The following is a 15624-nucleotide window of genomic DNA, read 5'->3' as shown; positions in this document are numbered from 1 at the left end:
CCTCCTCTGGACCCTCTCCAGGGCCAGCACATCCTTCCTGAGATACGGGGCCCAAAATTGCTCACAATATTCTAAATGTGGTCCGACCAGAGCCTTATAAAGCCTCAGCAGCACGTCCCTGCTTTTATATTCGTCCTCTCGAGATAAATGCCAACGTTGCATTTGCCTTCCTAACTACCGACTCAACCTGCAAGTTAACCTTAAGAGAATCTTGGACTAGGACTCCCAAATCCCTTTGCACTCCAGATTTCTGAATTCTCTCCCCATTTAGAAAATGGTCTATGCCTCTACTCTTCCTACCAAAGTGCACGACCTCACACTTCCCCACATTGTATTCCATCTGCCACTTCTTTGCCCATTCTCCTAACCTGTCCAAATTCTTCTGCAGCCTCCCCACCTCCTCAATAATACCTGTCCCTCTTTGTATCTTTGTATCATCTGCAAATGTAGCCAGGATGCCCTCAGTTCCTTCATCTAGATCATTAACATATAAAATGAAAAGTTGTGGTCCCAACACTGACCCCTGCGGAACTCCACTAGTCACCAGCCGCCATCCTGAGAAGGACCCCCTTATCCCCACTCTCTGCCTCCTGCCAGACAGCCAATCTTCTATCCATGCTAGTACCTTCCCTCTTAACACCATGGGCTCTTATCTTCCTGAGCAGCCTCCTGTGCGGCACCTTGTCAAAGGCCTTCTGGAAGTCCAAGTAGATAACATCCATTGGCTCTCCTTTGTCTAACCTACTAATTAAATCCTCAAAGAATTCTAACAGATTTGTCAGGCATGACCTCCCCTTGATGAAACCATGCTGACTTTGCCCTATTTTACCATGCACTTCCAAGTATTCTGAAATCTCATCCTTAATAATGGTCTCTAAAATCTTACCAATGATCGAGGTGAGGCTAATCGGCCTGTAATTTCCCATCTTTTGCTTCACTCTGTTCTTAAACATTAGCGATTTTCCAGTCCTTTGGGACCTTCCATGACTCCAGTGATTCCTGAAAGATCACCACTAACGCCTCCACTAACTCTTCAACTATCTCCTTCAGAACTCTGGGGTGTAATCCATCTGGTCCAGGTGATTTATCCACCTTCAGACCTTGCAGTTTTCCTAGCACCTTCTCCTTGGTAATGGCCACCATACTCACCTCTGCCCCCCGACTCTCTTGAACTTTGGGGATGTTACTTGTGTCTTCCACCATGAAGACTGACGCAAAGTACTTATTCGGTTCCTCCGCCATTTCTTTGTTCCCCACCACTACTTCTCCAGTGTTATTTTCCAGTGGCCCAATGTCCACTTTTGCCTCTCTCACCCTTTATATATCTAAAAAAAAACTCTTGCAATCTTCTTTTATACTACTGGCTAGTTTACCCTCACATTTAATCTTCTCCCTCCTTATTTCTTTTTTAGTTGTCCTCTGTTGGTCTTTGTAGGCTTCCCAATCCCCTGGTTTCCCACTGCTCTTTGCCGCATTGTCTTGAAGGACTGTACGGCTGAAAAAGCTTACAGAGATAGTGGAAGGTTTTGTAAAAAAGGCTGAAGAGTGCGGTGTTTAAACATAAAGAAGGAGCAAAAACAATAAGGAAGTAGGGTCTAACTGGAATCTTTAGCTAAGTGCCACATCACCACCATTACATGAGTAATGGCCACTTGGAACAAGGTGCCAAAGCAAGACTATATCCAAAGAGAAAATTGGTGACAAAAAATTGACACCAATTCTAAAATCTAAACTTTTCATCGTTTAAACTTTGCTAATTCTGTGAAGTGTTGGATATTTTTCAGCATGCCATCAGACTCATCAGTAGGAAACTAATGGGACGAGCTTGCTTGCTTCATGAACTCTCTAGCTCCATGTAAATCACTTGACTGAGCATATATAAAAACGAACTTATGCACAGCCAAAATAAACTTCTGAATCAACTGGAAATTTTACACCAGAGGAACATAGTACAAAAACCTGCACAAAAAGGGTTTCATGCTGCAAAGTAAACAAAGCGCAAAGTCGCAAAAGTATCAGTTGCCTGCAAAATTAGAAATGCAAAGCTATCAGCAAACTAATACTTGGCATCATTTTTTTTGTCATTAATCTTAAAGACCGTGTGGTCCTAGATAGAAATTGTGGATCCTCCTCTAACAGGTACCAAGACAATTAGATTTTTAACAACCTTGCAGCAAGGAATGGCTTGAAGCAATCACTATATGGATGCTAATATAAATGGGGTTATATGCCTTGTCTAGAAAGAAAGGACAAAAAGCATGTATTTATTCCTGTCAATGGCTCTGTGTTTTTTCCAAGGATAAAACAAGTGCTTACTGTATGCTTCACGGCAACACAAGATTTTTAACAATCAGGCACAACTGTAATTTTGCCCAATGCCATTATTCATAACTACTTGAATACAATATAACTATTGCTTCATTCAAAGTATTTTAAAGCCCACCAAAATTTGACAACTCTGGTTCATGTCATTCTAGAATAAAATAATCAGTGTACTTACAATAAATATTTCAAAATGATAAGTGAGCAATATGCCAGCTCATACAACTCTCTGACAGACATAACCTCCAAACTAGGGAAATTATATGGCTTTCTCACAGCACATGCTTTTGATTGATGGAGGGGGAGAGAGAAAGAAACAAATATGTCAATGCTAAGCTTCAACAAGCTTAACCTATCCCTCTTGGCACCAACTGATTGTTGAAGCAATTATCTGATTTTATACCTCTGCAAATCATGCATTGTTCAAGGCAAATTTGACATTTGTCACAGTAGCAAAGTTGCAGTGGCTCATCGACACACTACAACTTGTGTTAAGATGTGGATGTGGGGAAATAAAAGCTAGATGTTCCTGGTGTTAAAATTGCCAGAAGTACTGGACCACTATTTCAAAAGGAAGGAACTGTAGTCTCTGTGCACCTCCTAGCTGCTGCAGCATGATCAACATCAGCAAACGGCAGTGAGTAGTTTGCCATCTCACATGGAAATTGGTATGGGATTCATCGAGGCTTAAGAAGATAAAAGACACAGTATGCTTTTTTTAAAAAACATATATCGTTGTCATTCAAAAATATAAATCCTATCTCACTACATTTAACTCAGCACTAATGTTTACAAACTACTACTTTGCAATTAATTTCTTTGCTACTAAATATTCTTTCTTTTCAAATTTCGTCAAATAATAATTCAGTGCCCAAATCTGTAATGAACATATTTTGGAAATAAAATCTTTAGTTCCTGATAGCCCTCACAAAATGAAACACTCATGTATCCTTCATGCACATTTTTACTCTGTGTCATAATGCAGCATTTTTCAGTTTTCCAATGATCTATGCTGTATTTACTTTTGTCAAGTTTAATTTTGCAAATACAAAGCAAGTATCCAAATGTACTATTACATTTACTGCTCTGTTCTCTTCAAAGACTTCACAGATCCTTCCATGCATCATAAGCTAAAGATTCGTAACATACTGACATTTCCTTAATCATGCAACTAATAGAATCGTTGATGACAAGAAAAATAAGATTAAAAGATGCCCTCAGGGACTGAATGACAGTGATGTGGGGGAACAAAACACTTTTTCCCACTCTTGGGTCTGTGTTCAACTGAGTGGTTAGCCAACTACAACCCTCCCAACCTCTCCAGTTGAATTTGGAGGTTGATTTGTGCCTGGAATTATGACAGCTTTGTGGATCTAAATGAAATGAGTATCAGCAAGCTCAAACCAGTTCTTTGTGGTTATGAATTCGCAGCACAAACCAATATTTCAACAACTGCTGTCTAAGGGCAGAATCTTCCTGGCCCCATGCAGGCTTGCAGGCAGAACCAGGAGGAAATTTAGATATGGAGGCAGTTGGCCCGAAGTGTTCGTGCCTTGCTGGAGACTGATAATTACCGGCAATGGCTACCCACCTGGTAGTGCCGGGTAACAAATTTGAAGAATTAAATGCTCATTTATGGACAGATTGGGGAAACTGCTAGGCAATCCCACTGAGGCCAAAGCTTGGCAGGTGCCTGCAGGCAGCGTGCTGAAAGCTGATTTGGGTCATCTGCGAGATCTCCTTTTCTAACCTTCCACCACCTCCCCGCACCCCCCACACCTGAGCAGCATGGATCAGCAGGTAACAGCTGTGGGTGTGGGCCATCCTCGCAGCTGTGGCCAGAGTTTTTTTTTAAATTCAAACCTCTTCAGAGGGTGCCTCTAAATGGAGGCACTGAGTCTTTCTGGTGGACCCCCTCTGATTGGGCCTGCAGCCTCATTAACCTGCGAGCCGAGTTTAATTGGACAGTGGATCAGGAGACAGCCTCTCTACTGACCACTTCTGGGATGATCTCTCAGACCAGGACACTGACAGCAAGAACTTACTGTAAAAATATATGAAAGAGGAGCAGGAGTAGCCATTTGGCCCCCTCGAGCCTGCTCCACCATTCAATAAGACCACCATCAGTGATCTTAAACTCCACTTTCCTGCCTGCCCCCATAACCTTTAACTCCCTTGTGAATTAAAAATCTCTCTAACTTAGCCTTAAATATATTCAATGACCTAGCCTCCACTACTCTCTGGGGTAGTGAATTCCAAAGGCCTCCAAGAGAAGAATTCCTCCTATCTCCTTCTTAAATGGAGATCCCTTTTTAAGGGATCCCCTGGCTCTAGATTTCCCCCAAAAGAGGAAACACCCTCTCAGCATTAGCCCAGTCAAGCCCCCTCAGAATCTTATATCTTTCAATAAGATCACTTCTCATTCTTCTACACTATGTTGAAGAAAGGCCCAACCTGCTCAACTTTTCATCATAAGAAAGCCTCTTTCTTCCATAAATCAACCCTGTATACCTTCTCTGAACTTCCCCCAAGATAAGCACATCCCTCCTTAAATAAGGACATGCAGTACACCAGCTATGGTCTCACCAGTGCCCTGCACAGTTTTAACAAGACATTCCTACTTTTATACTCTATTCAACAAAAAAGGCCCCAACACACAATTATTTTTAAAATGTTTAAGATTCCACCCAAATTTGGATGGTTTGCAAAGATGATCAGGGGGAAATTGGAACTAACAAGAAATAGAAAGTGAAGGTCTTAAAATGATACATTTAAATTTAAGAAGGGATACAGTACAAAAAAGTTTATTCTGCATCTAGTCTATGATATAATTGGATTTAGGAGTGCTTCACACTGCTCTTGGCTGCCATAAGTGGGAACTTGGTCATGTTATAAAATTTCACCTTATCTATCCCTTTTATCATTTCAAAAACTACCCATTCTCCACATAACACCACCCACAACAGAACTGCTTCTTAGCTGGCTTATTAATTCAATATGGATGGTGCGGTTATGATCAGGGAAAAATTATCTCCGACAATAAACGGTCTCCTTTATTACAACATACAATTATCTTTAATGGCTTATACCATGTAACTTAATCTGTATCACTTCCAACCTCATCTTTCATTCATCAATAAGTTAGACAAACAAATGGACAATTGATTCATGTATTTATTCAATCTGTACATTATGTACTCATGCACAGTGCACTCTTGGGTAACTGCACAGTAAATTGTAATATTGGTGCTATAAGTAAAAGTGCATTCTCTCACTGGAGATCAACGATTGCATTACAATGATCATCCATTTGGTGCTGCCTAAATGGGATAGAATTCTACGTTACTTTTTTAGGATCTCTCTTGTTCTGCAACACAAACCACTCCTGAATCCAAAACCACACTCCCTGCAAATTGGAATACAACTTTACATGTGCAGTATCTGCAAAAACAACTTGCATTTATGTACCCTCTTTAAAGTTCACACTAAGCCAAAGAAGGAGATATTCAGAGAAGTGGCAAAAAGCTTGGTCCAAGAAGTAGGTTATAAGGAAAATTTTAAAGGAAGTGAGGGATGGAGAGAGACAGAGGGGTTTAGGGAGAGCATTCCACAGCTTTGTGCTCGTGACCAGCAAGGGAATGGCTAACAGTGGTGGAGAGAAGGAACTGGTGGATGCACAGTCACTTATGGAAGAACACAGGATTCCAGGAGGGTCCAAGAGCTGGTGAACCTTACAAAGAAAGGAAGGGTGAAGGCCATGAACAGGCCTGAATATAAGGATGAGAATTTCAAAGTGGAAGTGGGCAAAAGAGAGGGAGGAACTTAAAACACTCAAAACCACGAGAGAAAACGCACCAGGAAACCTAATGGGAATAAAGGCTGAAAGTCCCCCTGGACCAGAAGGCCTGCATCCTAGAGTCTTAAAAGAAGTGGCTGCAGAGATAGAGGATGCATAGGTTGTAATCTTCCAAAATTCCATGGATTCTGCCAAGGTCCCAGCAGACTGGAAAACCACAAATGCAATACATCAATTCAAGGAAGGAGACAGAAAGCAGAAAACTACAGGCCAGTAGCCTAACATCTGTCATTGGAAAAATGCTAGAATCCATTATGAAAGTAGTAGCAGGACATTTAGAAAATTATAATATAATCAAGCAGTGTCAACATGGTTTTGTCAAAGGGAAATTGTGTTCGACATATTTATTCGATTGCTTTGAGGGTGTGGGGGGAAACAATGGCATAGTGGTATTGTTGCTGGACTAGTGATCCAGAGGCTCAAGGCAATGCTCTGGGGACCCGGATTTGAATCCTGTCATGGCAGCTGGTGGAATTAAAAGTCTAATGATGACCATGACAACATTGTTGATTGTTGTAAAAACCCATCTGGTTCACTAATGTTCTTTAGGGAAGGAAATCTGTCGTCCTTACCTTGTCTGGCCTACATGTGACTCCAGACCCACAGGTTGATTCTTGTGAGTAAGTGAGTAAACAAAAATTTGGCAGGTGGAGTATGATGTGGGAAAATATGAGGTTGGCTGCTTTGGCAGGAAGATTAGCAAAGCAGAATATTATTTAAGTGGAGAGAGAATGCAGAATGGTGCAGAAATAAGAGATCTGGGTGTTCTTGCACATGAATCACAAAAAGTCAGCATGCAGATACAGCTAGTAATTAGGAAGGCAAACAGAATGCTGGCGTTTATAGCAAGGGGGATCAAGTATAAAGATAGGGAAGTCTTGCTACAACTCTACAGGGCATTGGTGAGACAACACCTAGAGCACTGTGTACAGTTTTGGCCTCCTTAGTTAAGGAAGGATATACCTGCATTGGACGCAGTTCAGAGAACGTTCACTTGGTTGATCTCTGGGATGTAGGGGCTGTCCAATGAGGAAAAGTTGAGCAGGTTGGGCCTTTACTCATTGAGGTTAAGAAGAATGAGAGTTGATCTTATTGAAACATATAAAATGCTAAGAAACTTGAAAGGATAGATATCAAGAGGATGATTCCTCTCTTGGGGGAATCTAGAACTAGGGGGCATAGTTTCAAAATAAAGAATCTTCCATTTAAGGCAGAGATGAAGAGGAATCTTTGTTTCAGAGGGTCGTTAATCTTTGGGATTCACTACACCAAAGAGCAATGGAAGCCGGGCCTTTGAATATATTCAAGGGTAAGTTAGGGGAATTTTTGATCTCCAAGGGAATCAAGGGTTAGGGGCAATAGACAGGAAAGTGGGGTCAAGGCCCAATCAGATTGAATGACAATGCAGACACAAGATGTAGAATAGCCTATTCCTACTCCTACTCCTATTTTTTTCCATTTTCTGATGTTCTTAAGTGTTGGGGAACTAGAAAACAATATAGGTCAGTGAGCAGGAAATGGTACATACAGCAGAATTCTGTAGTAGATAAAGTCAATGGCTGCTTAAGAATAAGAAATCAATGAGAACATTGGAGACGGATGAGAGGTTTGGCAGCAGATGGTCTGAGCCTGGGGTCAAAGTATGCTGTTACAGAAGTGGATGTAGTTGTCCTTATGGTGGACAGGATGTGAGCTTGGAAGCTCAGTTCTGGGTCAAAAAGGAAACAGTCTGGTTGAATCCAAGACATTGGCCCAGGCAGCTTGGGTACAAATTTGTGGAATAAGCCAGAAGAACAGGCTTCGATCTTCAATACTTAACAGATGGAAATTGCAGCTAGCGGTGTAGCATTGCCTAGGGATCGAGCAAAATTATAGTTACAATGCTTAAATTACTGGATATGGCCCTTCTTTGATCTTCTGGCCTTTGTACTGTGAAAGATTAAAGCTGTCAGACTATGTGGTAGGCTAAAAGCCAACAGGAAAATGAAGGACAAAAATAAGCAGACTAAGACCATACATCAGTTTGCAGGACTTCAATATGATTTCTAACTCACGTTCTCCTTACTTAGGAAAACAAAAATCACAACACTTTGACAATTTTACTTAATACTAAACCCAGATTAGCCTCTATCCAGTAATTCTTGTGCATAATGACATGGAACACACCACCACAGAATGTACAGTACAGTGACAAAGGACAGAAACTGGCAAATTAGGAACACGTCCCATTGTTAAACTAGATCAAATTAACGAAATGGGATCTAATCTTCATTTTACAGGTTTCAGGACAAAGTAAGCAGTCTAACTTGAATATCTGCTTGCTTTGCAATAAAACTCTACTTGCATTGGAATGATGTCTGTGAAGTGATATCTTGGACAGCAATGTGCACCCCCCTAGCCTGAAGAAAGCAAGCCTCCAGTAAGCGCTATACATTTAAAATGATCAGCCACATCTTGCAGCAGATGGATGTTAAATATATCAAAACTTTTTGTTAGAATGTCGGCAGCTTCGCGATTCCCCACCTGATTTTTCTGAACGATTTCCTCCTTAATAAAATTTATTTCTAGGACTAAAGCAAGACTGTACTGGAAAAAAATCACCAAAATGTCATTTTGTGCCATTTGTATCTAAAAAGGGAAGTAGAGCTGTACTTTGACAAGTGCTTGCAATTAATTACATTCCGTCGAGCAAAAGGCGATAATGCATTTTGTATTGGACTAACCTATAGCTTCTAGATCTCCTCCAGATGAACTGCCATAATCAAGTCACTGTCCTTCTTCTGCAAATACTCTAATGTTACGGTCTTAAAATTACTTGATAATCAGCTTTTCATAACCCTTTGCAACTCCCGCAAAGACGCAAAGCTCTTGAACTAGTCCAAAATACTTCACGTACTGCCAGCGACGATGTCCTTACGGTTAAACACAAACACAAAAATCAACAAGTTTCCCAAAGCCAGCATTTCCCACCGTCGAATAAAACTCTCTGACGTTTTTTGGTAAAAGTCATGCGCTAATCCCCAAATACCAAAAAAAAGGTAGAGAAGGAGAGAGAGGGGAAATGGATCGTAGATAGGTCACTCCCCTCAACCTTAATCTGAATAAACAAAAACATGGCGAAAGTGGCCTGAGCTTTGAATGCCATCGTGTTCGAGCGCACATACTCTATTGTTACAGAGGAAGCAGTTTCATTTACACTTAATATTCATATCCCAACACAATCTAAAAGGGGGGGGGGAAGAAGAGGTCTCACCAACCACATATTAATCAAGCAAATGTGCGGAGCCCGGCGCTTGACTGAATTCAATTTTCAGTGTAATTAACAGTAAACCGTACGTAAGATTTCAGCAGGATTACCAATACCACGTACAAACCTTACATTTCTTTTGCCGAAACCGAGTGCCCCTTCACTGTTAGAGCTGCGACTACCGACAAACGGGTAAGTTCAGGTTTTCTCCACGAAGGAACCAATTTATCAACAACCTCCGCCCCAAACAAATATTCCCCCCTCCCCTTCGCTCTTTTCACCGCAAATTATACTTGGATACAGAAGCACGCAATGTCTTCACAAACACACGACGACATAAAAAGGTATTTCGGACGTTTCAGTACCAACCGAACAGCGTCGTGTGATTTACTTACTCATCAACGATGCACATCATTTCTGCCCTCCAGCAAACTGCGAATAAACAACACCTTTGTTTTACATTGGCATTCACTCCAAACTCGGAGTGACAGCCCCCCAAACCAGGGACATATTTATGAAAATACACACCGCAGCTAGCAATTTAGACTCATTTCAGACGACGTGAAAAAATTATCATAGAACACATTCAATTTCCATCGTAATTACAGCATTAAATATATTTTAACGTAAGTCCATGGTCTGATTTGTTAAAGGTAACATGCTATCAATGCCACATCAATCAGCGTTTTCCATTCAAAAATGCATTTTATCAAGACAAAACTGAAATGGGTGAATTTGAGCATTTTTTTTGTTAAACGTTAGGATCAATCCATGGGCACTCAACGCAGTGATTTTCCAAAAGTTGTATTATAGTGTCTTCTACTCATATTTTAAAGGGAATCTCAATATTCAGAACACTTCTACCAAACGTGTCAGATGGATGAGATTATTACCACTACAGTTACCATCAAAAACCCACACTTCTTGCATTTTGTAATCTTGAAGTGAATGGACAAAAAAAAGTGATCTGGAGTTAGGATTTATTTCTGAGGGAACAGAGTGAACGAGAGGGGGAAAGGGCCCAAAAAGCTTATGGGTTCATGTCATTTACAACACAATCTGTATCCCCCTCCACCAAAACGCACCTTGCAGCTGATTCCACAGGCTTGCTTTGCATTGGGAACAGGTGGATACTAAATGATAGTTTAAAACCTATGTAATGATCAATGTTTTTACTGAATTTTGAAAGCTGCTGTTGCTTGTTTTTTTGGGTCAATGTTTGGCCTTTACCCCCCTAACAAGTCTGACAACAAACAGAAGTTACCCCACTGTCCCTACATCTGCAAAAAAAGTATGTAATGTAATTCTGTTATATTTAAAGTATACTGAAAATATATGTGAAAGAACAGACTTGCATTAATATAGTGTCTTTGAAGACCACTTCCAAAAGCAAGTTGACATCCTATAGTGTGTCATTAGTGTACATACACCTTGAAAGGGATTAAATACTTATTATTGATGTGATGAACAAAACAATATGTGTGTTTTAACCATATCTATATCTTGTGAAGAAACAACACCTTTGACATCCAGTACTGGATGAGCAGAAATTTCCTCCAATTAACTGTTGGGAAGACTCAAGCATTGTTTTTGGTCCCCACTCCAAACTGCCAACTTAATTTCTCTCCCTAGCACCAGGCTGGTCTGTTTACAGTCTTAATGTCACATTTGATCCTGAGATGAGCTTCCGGCCTCATATTTGTGCTATCTCTAAGACTCCTTTCTTCCACCTGAGCAACATGGCTCGACTTCACCCTTGTCTCAGCTCATCTGCTGCTGAAGTCCTCGTCCATATCTTTGTGACCGCTAAACTTGACTATTCCAATGCACTTCTGGCTGGTCTTCCACATTCTACCCTCCATAAACTTGAGGTCATCCAAAATTCTGCTACTCGTATCTTAATTCGCAGCAAGTCCCATTGCCCTATCACTTCTGAGCTTCATTGGCTCCTGGTCAACCACAGCTTGATTTTAAAATTCTCATCCTTGTCTTCAAACCACCCCCTGCCATTAACCATTTCCTATCCTGTCTCTGTAACCTCCTCCAACCTCACAACCCTCCAGGATATCTGTGCTCCTCCAATTCTGGCCTCTTGAGCACTCAAAATCCTTATTGCTCCACCATTGGTGTCTGTGCCTTCAATTGCGTAACCCTTGCTCTGGAATTCCCTGCCAATACCTCTCTGTCTCTCTACCTTGCTTTCCTCCTTTAAGACACTCCTTAAAACCTACCTCTATGACCAAGCCTTTGGTCATCTGACAAAATATCTCCTTATGTGGGTCATTGTCATACTTTGTTTTATAATGCGCTTGTGAAACAAAAATCCTCAATGGCAGAGAAGACTGTGTGTCTAACCAGGTGTGAAGGCAGAAGAAGCTGTAGTGGCAAAGGGAGGTGATGGCATAGTGGTATTATCACTGGACTAATAATCCAGCGATCCAGGATAATCCTCTGGGGACCTGGGTTTGAATCCTGCCATGGCAAATGGTGGAATTTGATTTCAATAAAAATCTGGAACCTGGCCTAATGATGACCATGAAACCATTGTCAATTTCGTAACAACCGATCTGGTTCACCAATATCCTTTACAGAAAGCAATTTGCTGTCCCTACCTGGTCTGACCCGTATGTGACTCCAGACCCACAACAATGTGGTTGAATCTTAATATTTTTAAAATTCATTCATGGGACGTGGGCTTCGTTGGCTGGGCCAACATTTATTTTCCATCCCTAGTTGCCCTTGAGAAGGTGGTGGTGAGCTAACTTCTTGAACCGCTGCAGTCCATGTGGTATAGGTACATCAACAGTGCTGTTAGGGAGGGAGTTCCAGGATTTTGACCTAGCAACAGTGAAGAAACAGCGATATATTTCCAAGTCAGGATAGTGAGTGATTTGGAGGGGAACTTCCAGGTGGTGATGTTCCCATCTATCTGCTGCCCTTGTGCTTCTAGATGGTAGTGGTCGTGGGTTTGGAAGGTGCTGTTGAAGGAGCCTTGATGAATTCCTGCATGCCCTCAAAACAAAGGCAATTAGGGATGGGTAATAAATGCTGGCCTAGCCAGCAAATGCCCACACCCCATTAATAAATAATTAAAAAAAAGGTGGTCCTGGACATATCACCGAAACCCATCAAGTTCATGTGGATATTGATTGTGTCCCAAACTCCCATGTCAAACAGAGTTATGCACAGGCTTCTACCAGGGTCCATTTGCCAAGCCCTGTGGTGATGGAGAATTGGTGATGAGGGCGGCTGTGAACCTCAGTCTCCCTATTCAAGAATCTGCACTTAGCGACAGATGCACAAAGGTCGTTAGACACTTGAGTTGGGGTGGAATTTTTTTTGGCAGCCACATCTGTGTTTGAAAAGTCCTCTTCAGGACTCTGCTCACCCCAAATAGGGAGGGGTGAGAAAAGGTGCCCTAAAATATCTTTGACCATCTTTGTGGCCAAAGAAAGAAAACTTTACATTTTGCAACTTTGAATGTTAGAACACTCATGCACAATCTCGAGTCACCATTCAGAAAGAAGACATCATATCACATGAGTTTTCAAGACTCCAAATGGGAGGATCTCTCAGTGGGAGGATTGTCAAATAAATGCTAGTGTCCTTCTTGAAGCCAGCTCCACAAGCATTCAGGCAAAACTCCTGCAAAATCATCTTCAATGGACTGGCCACTGTGTCTGGATAGCTAAAAATTGTTTCCCCCATCAGGTCATGTTTTCTCAGCTATCACATAGCCAACGTTCCAGGGGAGGACAAATAAAAAACTTCAAGGACACTCTGAAGCTCTATTTGAAATGTGGCAGCACTGACATTAATGACTGGGAGGAGCTTGCTAATAATCGTTCAAAATGGCGACAGCTTGTCCATCAAGCTGCATCATGCTTTGAATCCAAATACCTTAACGTTGAGGCAGAGCGCCAGCAGACAATGAAAGAAAAGGAATCCTGCACTCAGGACCCCATAACCTTGTGGGTTGTGCCCAAAGATCTGCGATCAAGAAGGGGCGAGTTCAGTCACATGAAGGCACATGGCAGAAACTCATGCCCGTGTCTGCATCATCCTCAAATCGAGACACAGCCAATGATGACTAGGTGCGATTATTCATCCGGCCATGATCGTTAAATACCATACAACCCACTATCACCATGTTTTCCCCCACCACTCTAACCAAGACTTTTCCTGTGCTCCAAAAATGGTAACATCACCTGTTGAGCTGTGCAATGGATTGACCCTGACATGTAACAAAAAATAGTCAAATCCACCCATTTCAATTTTGCATTAATAAAATGCATTTTTGACTGAAAATGGTGATTGATTTTGCATTGGTAGCGTGATAAATTTAGCAAAAATAACTATGGATTTATATTAAAATATATTTAATATTGTAATTATGTGAGATGATTGTGTTCCATAATAAATGTTTCACGTTGTCGAAAGTTATTGTAAATTGCTAGTTGATGTGCATTCTTTCTACATACAAGTTAAGACCACATCTGGAGTACTGTGTACGACATTGGTCTGCTTATTTAAGGGAGCATGTTAAAGCTTTGGAAGCAATTTCACAGAATCACAGTGCAGAAAAGGCCCTTTGACCCATCAAGTCTGTACTGACACATGAGAAACACCTGACCTACCTACCTAATCCCATTTACCAGCACTTGGCCCATAGCCTTGAATGTTATGACGTGCCAAGTGCTCATCCAGGTACTTTTTAAAGGATGTGAGGCTACCCGCCTCCACCACCCTCCCAGGCAGTGCAGTCCAGACCGTCACCACCCTCTGGGTAAAAAAGTTTTTCCTCACATCCCCCCTAAACCTCCTTCCCCTCACCTTGTCCCCTCATGACTGGCTCTTCAACTAAGGGGAACAGCTGCTCCCTATCCACCCTGCTCATGCCCCTCATAATCTTGTACACCTCGATCAGGTCTCCCCTCAGTCTTCTCTGTTCCAACGAAAACAACTCAAGTCTATCCAACCTCTTTTCATAACTTAAATGTTTCATCCCAGGCAACATCCTGGTGAATCTCATCTGCACCTCCTCCAGTGCAATCAAATCGTTCCTATAATGTGGTGACCAGAACTGCACACAGTACTCCAGTTGTGGCCTCACCAAGGTTCTATACAACTCCAGCATGACCCCCCCACTTTTGTAATCTATGCCTCGATTGATAAAGGCAAGTGTCCCATATGCCTTTTTCACCACCCCAGTAACATGCCCCTCCACCTTCAGAAATCTATGGACACACACGCCAAGGTCCCTTTGTTCCTCAGAACTTCCTAGTGCCATGCCGTTCATTGAATACTTCCTTGTCAAATTACTCCTTCCAAAGTGTATCACCTCACATTTTTCAGGGTTAAATTCCATCTGCCACTTATCTGCCCATTTGACCATCCCGTCTATAACTTCCTGTAGCCCAAGACACTCAACCTCACTGTTAACAACCTGGCCAATCTTTGTGTCATCTGCAAACTTACTAATCCTACCCCCACATAGTCGTCTACGTCGGTTATATAAATGACAAATAATAGGGGACCCAGCACAGATCCCTGTGGTACGCCACTGGACACTGGCTTCCAGTCACTAAAGCATCCTTCTGTCATCACCCTCTGCCTCCTATAACAAAGCCAGTTTTGAATCCACCTTATCAAATTACCCTGTATCCCATGTGCCTTTGCCTTCTTTATAAGTCTCTCATGTGGGACCTTGTCAAAGGCTTTGCTGAAACCCATATAAACTACATCAACTGCACTACCCTCATCTACATACCTGGTTACTTCCTCAAAAAATTCAATCAAATTTGTTAGGCATGACCTCCCTCTGACAAAGCCATGCTGGTTATCCCTGATCAAAGCTTGCCTCTCCAAGTGGAGATAGATACTCTCCTTCAGAAATTTCTCCAATAGTTTCCCTGCCACTGACGTGAGACTCACTGGCCTGTAGTTCCCTGGCTTATCTCTACAACCCTTCTTAAATAGTGGAACCACATTAGCTGTTCTCCAGTCCTCTGGCACCTCCCCCAGGGCCAGAGAGGAATTAAAAATTTGGGTCAGAGCACCTGAGATCTCCTCCCTTGCCTCCCTCAGCAGTCTGGGACACAAATCATCCGGACCTGGAGATTCGTCCACTTTTAAGCCTGCCAACACCTCCAATACCGCGTCACTCCCTATATCAATTTGCTCAAGAACCTCGCAGTCT

The 15624-nt window shown here is 41.9% G+C and overlaps 1 protein-coding gene across 9 annotated transcripts in view; it reads right to left on the bottom strand.

Moving 5' to 3' along the window:
* The window catches only part of ctbp1 (C-terminal binding protein 1), a 335683-nt gene extending 325808 nt beyond the window's left edge, over positions 1-9875 (bottom strand). For 2 of the 9 annotated variants that reach the window (XM_041184803.1, XM_041184876.1), the window contains exon 1: positions 8902-9146. The gene's annotated coding sequence lies outside the window, so the exon portion shown is untranslated. Of the gene's footprint in view, positions 1-8901; positions 9149-9552; positions 9695-9820 lie in introns of those variants that run through there. The other 7 variants (XR_005942661.1, XM_041184852.1, XM_041184867.1 and 4 more) reach the window with 7 other exon arrangements.
* Between the last annotated feature and the right edge of the window lie 5749 nt (positions 9876-15624).

The sequence above is a fragment of the Carcharodon carcharias genome, chromosome 1, assembly GCF_017639515.1.
Source record: "Carcharodon carcharias isolate sCarCar2 chromosome 1, sCarCar2.pri, whole genome shotgun sequence".
NCBI classification, from domain to species: Eukaryota; Metazoa; Chordata; class Chondrichthyes; order Lamniformes; family Lamnidae; genus Carcharodon; species Carcharodon carcharias.
The sequence above is the reverse complement of the archived record's forward strand: the minus strand, read 5'-3'. Positions and strand labels throughout refer to the sequence as shown.